The sequence below is a fragment of the Pezoporus flaviventris genome, unplaced genomic scaffold (assembly GCF_033815535.1).
Source record: "Pezoporus flaviventris isolate CSIRO_AGI_PZ_B2104156 unplaced genomic scaffold, CSIRO_AGI_Pfla_v1 ptg000002l, whole genome shotgun sequence".
In the NCBI taxonomy this organism is placed as follows: Eukaryota; Metazoa; Chordata; class Aves; order Psittaciformes; family Psittacidae; genus Pezoporus; species Pezoporus flaviventris.
Genome location: NW_026892550.1, coordinates 35,572,925 through 35,580,169, shown reverse-complemented (window position 1 = coordinate 35,580,169; position 7,245 = coordinate 35,572,925). Strand labels below are relative to the sequence as shown.

Here is a 7,245-nt window from a genome sequence, read left to right as displayed (position 1 = left end):
AGAGACACCAAAAAGCCTCCTCTAGAGATTCATTTACAGTCCTTTATCATATTAGCACAGAATTAGAAAGCTTTGGATTTTGCCCCAAATAATCAAGATATAACTGATTTTGGAGACTGTGTTTGATTCTTTGGCTTCTGTGCAGAGAAACATGAGTATATTTGCCAAAGCACTTAGTTAAAAAGAAAAGCAAAAAAAGCATTAAAAGCCTTTTTTTTACACAGATAAAAGGCCGTGTTGTTTCAGTAGTCCCACTGCACTCCTCGAGCAGCACAGGCGACTTACAGACAGATTAAAAGAAAATTAAAAAAAAAAAAAAAGTGGTATTTCCTTTCATTTGCTTTTATTTGCACCTTTTCAGCCTCACTTCAGGTTTCTCGATGGTGTTCCAGGCGCAGCCCACTCTCATGTCCAGCACTGTCACCGCAGCCCTTTCCAGCTTCTCAAGTAAATATCCCAGCTCCTCAGTGCCAGGTAAGCTTTCCGTGTGTGCCCCCCATCACTTCTTCCATGTTATTGGACTCCTCTTCCTCCCCCTCCTCGTATTATTGTTATTATTATCGTAACAAATTATTATTATTACTACTACTACTACTACTATTACTATTACTATTTCCTTGTTTCCTCCCTCGTGTGGGGGAAGCAGCGGGGCTGGATCTGAAGGCGGCGGCAGACCCCCGGCCGGCCCCAGCTCTCCCCCCGCGCCCCTGCTCTGGCTTTCCTCTCCCTGAAGCGCTGTGTACACAAAGGGCTAGCTTCTGCCTTTCAATTAAGTAACGGAAATTTATTTACTTTTGCTCTTTCTCCCGTCCCTACACGTATTTAGCGCCTGTAGCTCCTGTCAGCTTGGGGGTTTAATTTTTTTTCCCCTCCTCCAGAATAAGTTATTTATTTGTGCTTCTCCGGAGGCAGTTTTAAACCAAACGGCCGGACGAGGGAGGACTCCTGACAGCCTGACCCCGAGGATCGGCTTGCGAGTGGCGGAGCGGGGTTTAACGGGCCGTCGGGGCGGGAGAGGGCTCCGGCCGAGGGGCTGACCCCCGCCCCAGTGCCCGGGGAGGCCCCGATGAGTGGGCGGCTTTTTCCCAGCACGTCGGAGGGTCTGAACCTAAGAACATCCCCTCAGAAATAAAACCAAACCCACCGAAACCTCCAGGGTACTATTGTTGGAGAAGGAAGATTTCCTCGTGTAAGGCGGGGTGGGGTGGCCCGAAGCGGCGAGGACGATGCTCGGCACCGGCCGGTCCTCCAGGGCTTTCCCGGAGAGCCTTATATGGAGGGAGGGGTGGTGGTGTCTCCCCCCTCATGGGCACGGCTGTGAGGCGCCGTGCCCGGGCCTCGGGGCAGCTGCAGCGTGTTACCGCGCTGGTGTGTCATTCTAGGTGGCAGACGGAGCGGCTACCGGAGGGGACGGCGGACCTCTGAGGGGAGCCCGTCCAGACAGAAGGGAGAGTTATGGCATCCCTCGGGCCGCGAAAGGTAAACCTGATTTGGTCGCTGTAGGCTGGGCGGTTTTGTCGGTGGTGGTTTGAGGTTTGTTGGCTTGGTTCGGTTATTTCTTCCCCTCTTTCTCCTTTCCGCTCCTCTCGGCGTTTCCTCACGTTGGCTGCCCTGTTCCCGGCAGCTGCCTGCCCTACGCCGGGGGGCGGACACAGCCGGCTCCGCGCCGGCGGGCGTCGGGGGGGGACAGTCCGCAGCCCTAAAGCGTCTTGTCCAGTAGCCCCCTCGCCTCGCTTTACTCTCTCTCTTAGCGCCAGCCCCGCGGCCGCTGCGCGCCGGCGGAGATGCTGGCGTGAGAGGAGCGCTGTACAGCCAAGCGGACCCCTTGGTGCCGATGCCAGGGTAAAAGGCATTACGCCTCCGGCGCTCCTTGCGCTTCTTCCGCGAAGAAATGGAAGGGCTGGGGAGGTGGGAGTAAAGCCGAGGGTTTGCCTATTTTGCATTAAAGAGGAGAAAAATAAAAATTGCGCGGAGCGGCACCTGCTCCGCGCCCTGCCTCTCCCCTTCCCCTCATGCGGGAGCTTTTAGTGTCCATAAACTGCAAACCAGGTAATAAGATCAGGAAAGGGGGCATTAGAGAAAACCGCGCTCAGGCAGCGCCCGCGGAAAAGCAGGCTCTACAAAGACACTCTCAGAGCCCTTTTCGCGGCTGTAAAGACTTTATTGGTGATGGAGGAGCGGCTCGCGCCAGCGGGTTTGGTATTAATGACCCCTTCGGCGGGTAGAAATCACACTGCCTGGATTGTGGAGGAGACCCACGGGCAAGGGGCACTGCGCGGTAATGCCAAGTATTTATTAAAGGAATTACTGCCACATGAATGCCGGGATTTAGGCTTCGGTTTGCCGAATGAAGTTTTTAGTAACTATGAAAGCAGGGCAATAACTTTTATAGAGGAAAGAAAAATATTTAGAGTGAGAAACTCCTCTAGTAGCTGAAAATGAACTTCTGACGACAAACGGGATTTGTCCTCCTCGCTTCACCCTGAAGGATCTACTATTTTAAATAACAGAGATTTTTCAGCTTTAGAAGAAGCTTTTTAAGCCGACCAAGCCGAGGTGTGCCCGTGGGCAGCCGGCACGCCCAGAGACGCTGGGAGCCGAGCACCCACACCATTGCTGTCGGGGTTTTCGCATGTGCAGGGAGCACAGAAATGTTTTCTCCCCCCTGCAGATCCTGACGTTCTTCCTACGAGATTCTCTTTTTGATCTGCTTGTTGTCAAACGGAGTGATTAGTTTACGGAATTATCCGCTCTGGCGTTGTGCCTTCAGGTAGCAGAGGCATTACGGCTGTACACTTCGCATTTTCTGAATGTCTCCGGCTCATCTACCTCCTCCACTACCACCACTGGAGCTTTCGGGGGCGTAACCCTTGAGTTTAGGTCGGTGTCACTCAGTTGTGAAGCGGGGAGGGGAGGGCTGTGCTGCCGACTGTGCCCATTTCAGAGGTCAGAGACGGGTCTCGGTGACTCCGTGTCTGCGGGCAGCGGCAGAGCGGAGCCGGAGCGAAGCTGGAATGGGAGGCGGTGCCGGCGCGGTCGGTCCCACCGCCCCCAGCCCGCCCCGACAGCGGGGCGGGGACCCGGGAATGGGGGGCACCACTGGCGTGTGGTGGGGAGAATAATGGGCGCAGCTCCTGTAGTCTCTGGGGAGTCTTCATCCCTTTAAATCCACTGCGCGAATTTCTCCGGGTGGGCCCCTGTAGGTTCATACTCTCTTTAATGTTAACGTGACTTGGAAAGAAAAAGAAAGCGAAGGCGCTTGTGGCGTGGCTAATTAACGTTTAGAAATGTTACCTTTCCGTGGACAAGGTTCTAAGCTCTTTCGTTGGATCGGTGCAAACGAAAACAGCAAAAACTGAAATACGGGTTCATAAAGATATTTACGTGAACGCTTGGCTGTAGCGCGAGTGGGAGCGTATGGGTACAAGGGGGATTGCCGCTCGTTCAGAGCACTTTCCTTTGGAAAGGAAAAGAGACTGAAGAAAGGTTATCCCCATCATTAGATTAAAATCTGTCTGTTATTCTAAAATGTTTAAATCCTTTCGTCAGGATTATGGCTTTGTTCCAATGCTGAAATACAGGGATTTTGCTTGTCGTAGGAAAAAAAACAAACACAGCCCTCCCCCCTGCCAACCAAACAGCCCCCAAACCTTTTTCCCCACCTTTCCACTCCAGAACAACACAAACCCCACTCCAGAGCGTCTGAGAATTTTGGGATTTTGTTTTGCTTTCATTATTCAACGCTGAGACTTAACAAACGATTACAGGTTGGAAAATACTAGGGTCACGTTACGTACGACAGAGGTCTGGCCAGCATTAATATAGTGTTTGGAAAACAGTTGACAAGTGGCGAGGGTCCCCCCTCCCCTCCTTTCCTTCAAAAATAAACCCTTCTAAAAGGAGTCAGAAACCCTATCTCGGTTGCTCCAAGTAAAAGCCCGTCCCCCTTTCCGCTTGCAACCGTCATGAAAAGGTAAATGGAAAGATCATTTAATTGTTTTCTTTCTAATCGCTTTAATCCCCTTTATACTAGGAGCAAATGATGATAATGGGATCCACATGGAAAAGACCCCGGGAGCAGGGAGGTTTAAGGCAGGGGGATCCTCCCGGCCCTGGGCCCTGGCAGGTGGAGCAAAGCCCAGCCTGATGCTTTGAATTGGAGTAAACCTCGTAATCTGTGGACGGATTTATTTCTTTTCTATTTTTTTAAATTTTATTTTATATTCTATTATCTCCCAGTGGCGAGATCCGGTTGTCACCCTGTGATGACGGGGACGCCCCTGAAACAGACAGGAAACCCCAGGACCCCGCTGTCCCCAGAGCCGGGGCACAGACACGCTGATTAGTTTTCCCGGCTCGGCCCCTCAATCCCCGAGAGCCGTTTAGCTGTGCCGCGGCCGCGCAGATACCCTCGGCTGCGTGGGCTGCCCTAAAGATCAGGGAGGGGTGGGGGCGAAGGAAGAAGGGCAGCTCATTGGCAGTGTTAGTTATAAGCACCGCCAGAATAACGCTCCTATCTGAGGCTGCAGGAACGGAGCCAACAGGGAGCTCACCGGGTCCCTGCTTTTCTTCGGGCGTTCGCAGATCTGCAAAAATACGGGACTTGCAGGTTGTTATAAACATCTTTCGGGATGCAGTCAATCAATTATACTGGCAAGCAAGCAAACCAGGAGCCTAGGACATATACAAGGCATAAATACATACATATAAACCCTGTCAACTTTGTAGTATTGACACCTCTCCCCTACTTCCCTCTCCCTCCCCAAACCTTTCTAGGAGAAGCTGTATCTAGAAAGGTCCTGACGAAGTCATGAAATCACAGTGAAGAAGTAGGCAGTCTTGTTAGGAAGTTAGGTTATGTTGTATGTTTTAATACCAGCGAGGGAGATGTTAGAAGAGAGAAAGGAAAGAAAAAAGTGTCTAAGAAAGTTGAAGACTTTAAAAAAATTAAAAACCCTATTATACTAACAGTCAGGGACACAATTTCAAGAATATGTGGCTGAAAAACATGATGGTAATTTTAAAGTACAATGTAGTAGATATATCTGGAAAAGACATAAGTTTACCAGATTTTCTACTCGGCAAAGTATTCTTTATGCTGCAGCCATATCTAGTCTTTCTTTAATTTGAAACATATTTGTATCCAGGGATAGATCATGGCAAATGCACTGTATTTATTTATTTATTTATTTATTTATTTATTTAGTGCTCTTTTGATAATAAGAGCTCTACCCAGTGTGGAATTTGTGCCTTCTCTTTCTGACACTGAGTCTTTGGCTTGCAGGAGGAGATGTATGAACAAGCAATCCATACTGCAAGGAGCACAGCAGATCTGAAACATCCAAGTAATGCAGAGAAAATAGTTACATAGCAAGGTAGGAGAAAAGCAAGCTTCAGGACTTAAAAGAGAAGGGCATATTCTGAGCTGGTGTAAATTACGAGTTTCACTGAAACAGGGAAGTGGCTGGTGCTACAGAAATGGTGGGTTGTTGTTTTTACGTTGCTGTAATCTGAAACTGTGGCCCCTTCTTCTGGATAGTGAGTATGAAGTAAAGGCCTGGACTGCCTTGGCCTGGTGGGGGAATGATGCTGGGGAACAGCAGCTGTGCTTTGGGAGGGAGTACCAAAGGGAGCTTTTCCCAACTGGTGAAACCTGGCAAACAAGCTTGTAAAACTGGGGACTGGAGTGATGGTTTTGCTTTGGAAAGACCTTGTTGCTGCATTGCCTCTATGGAGCCATTATCATGCATGTTTTTCTTTTGCTGCAATTAACTGCATTTGTTCTGAAAGTTTTCCTATCACGAATAAACTCGGTATTAAACTCACTTTCCCTTCATGGTTGTCATCTGTTAAAACAAGTCATATAAGGAGCCTGAGACAAATACTACTCATATCAGGAGAGCAGCTTTTAGTGCTGCCCTTCCAAGATGGCTGGGTCTTACAGACATAAATAGTATGGGAAATCGGTTTCATTGGCTTCTCTGCAATTTAAAGGCACATATTCAAAGATGTGTAATCTCAGCAGAATAGGGATTGGGTTATTCATCTGTTTACATCTAAGACTTTCCCTGGGAGGACTTGTGTTTAAAATGGATTGGATCACTGGCTCACTTTTCATTTTCATACAACGATTTATATTTAACACCATTTAAGTGAGAGCTTCACTGGTCAAAGCTTTATTCTTGTGAACCTGATGTACTATTTTCCATACCAATGTATTATGGAAACCCTTCACAGAAACTTGGCTTGATCTGTAGTAGATAAGACTGACACAATGAGGGATAAAAGTATTAATTGACAGTTTCCAGTTAAAATTGTACATGAAATAAGTAACAATAAAAAAATAGATAAAAATTCTGTAAATATTTAATACCTTTGATGTGATATTTTTGTGAGCATGGTAACACTAGCTCCACATTTTAACTTTCTGATGTAGTAATTGTAATGCGACTCTTCCACTCTCAGGTATCAGTGGACCAGTTTGGGCTCACGTGAAGTTCACAATTTTTATTCACAAAGATTTTTGTTAACCACAGGAAGAATATTTTAATGTTACAGAAAAGCTCTGAAATTTCACGCCTTTTTTTTTTACCCCAAAGATTCACAGTCTTCCTTCCCTTCCCTGCCCCAACACTTCTCCTCCCCTCCAACCCCCCTCCACCCCTCCCTGATAAATGGTTGTTAAGAATTACATAAACAAGCCTTTTTGGAAATGAAGATAGTGAAGAAGGAGGAAAGGGGGTGAGAAGTACACAATACATACACCTGACTGATAGGATAAAAACTCCACCCAACCTGGCTTTCTTCAGCCTTTGAGCACACCTTCTAAATTGTGATATGGCAGGTGACACATCACTTCCTGGAAGATCTTTCTTCTACAAACACTGCTACTGACTCACCAAAGGCTATTTGTGAGAAGTGCCAGCCAGAGCAGACAGGTTACTATTCATCAGCCTATGAACACGCAAATTCTCCTTTGCTAGATTATGTGGTACACCCATAACCTGAGACCGGGCTACAAAGTAAGCAAAATCAAAAAGGCACTTTATTCTCTGCTTGAGAAAATTAGATCATAATTTACTGAAACTGACACACCTTTTCTTTTAGACCAATATTCTTCTATGCCTGTACAGGTGCAACTCTGTACTGTAAATAAAAATGTATTTTACAGATCTCCCATGCATCATGGACATATTTATTTACTTACTATTTCTTTTTTTTCTCTGAGGTTAAATGCTTTTTGAC

General features: G+C 47.5%; 1 long non-coding RNA gene across 2 annotated transcripts; it reads left to right on the top strand.

Moving 5' to 3' along the window:
* The first annotated feature begins 626 nt into the window (after positions 1-626).
* On the top strand, positions 627-5,825 carry LOC133280328 (uncharacterized). Of its 2 annotated transcripts, XR_009747124.1 has the most exons (3): positions 629-1,479; positions 2,672-2,880; positions 5,288-5,825. It is a non-coding gene; the product is annotated as an uncharacterized LOC133280328 (long non-coding RNA). The 2 variants fall into 2 exon arrangements; XR_009747123.1 differs by lacking the exon at positions 2,672-2,880 and having other exon boundaries at positions 627-1,479.
* The last annotated feature ends 1,420 nt before the right edge of the window (positions 5,826-7,245 follow it).